This window comes from Ictalurus punctatus, chromosome 23 (assembly GCF_001660625.3).
Source record: "Ictalurus punctatus breed USDA103 chromosome 23, Coco_2.0, whole genome shotgun sequence".
Lineage (NCBI taxonomy): Eukaryota > Metazoa > Chordata > Actinopteri > Siluriformes > Ictaluridae > Ictalurus > Ictalurus punctatus.
Window position 1 is genome coordinate 1,340,317 of NC_030438.2, and position 737 is coordinate 1,341,053.

Genomic DNA, 737 nt, shown 5'->3' on the forward strand with positions numbered 1-737 from the left:
CAAAATAGATTTGTTGTTGCTTTACTGCCACCTAGTGGAACGGAGCTTCGTTACATCGTTCTTATTGCAACAGTGCAAGCTCTGGAAACGGGCGTGGCCTAAACAGGAAAAGTGTTTTTAATTCTATTTTATTTTTATTTAGTATTATTATTTTATTTATAATTAGACGTGAACCTTACCACTCTGCCCCACTGGAAGAAAAAAAAATCTAGGGCTGCTGGAAAAGAAAAGTAATTTTTGCATTCACAAAACACGACAGCCAGCAAATTCCAGAAAGACAACTTCCCCAGCTATCAGAGAATGCTACAATCTTATAGCCACCTTATAATGGTTGATTAGAGTCACTTTAGGTTTTAGAGCTTGCTACATTCCAGAAAGATCAGAAAATTTGCTGATCATGTTATCAGGATCTACAACGAAGTTATGCCACAGTGCTGCTGCTTCTCGTCAAAAAGGGGTTCATTTCATTTTAATAATGACAAAAAAAGTCTAACATGCAAATAATATGCAAGTTTTTTTTAAAAATTAATTATTATAAATAAATATTGGAGACCCTGGTCGAGAAACATGCTCCCCTGTACATAGTGTATGGTCACCTTAGACTGTATGAAGTGGAAGTGAACATCAGGCCAGTTTGTATAGAAATATGGTAGAAATGTGTTTTTATTCTGGAGTTAAGAAAGGATGCTGGAGCAGTAGGTGGCAGAACTGCACCAAAAGTTAGTTTGCCAACTGCC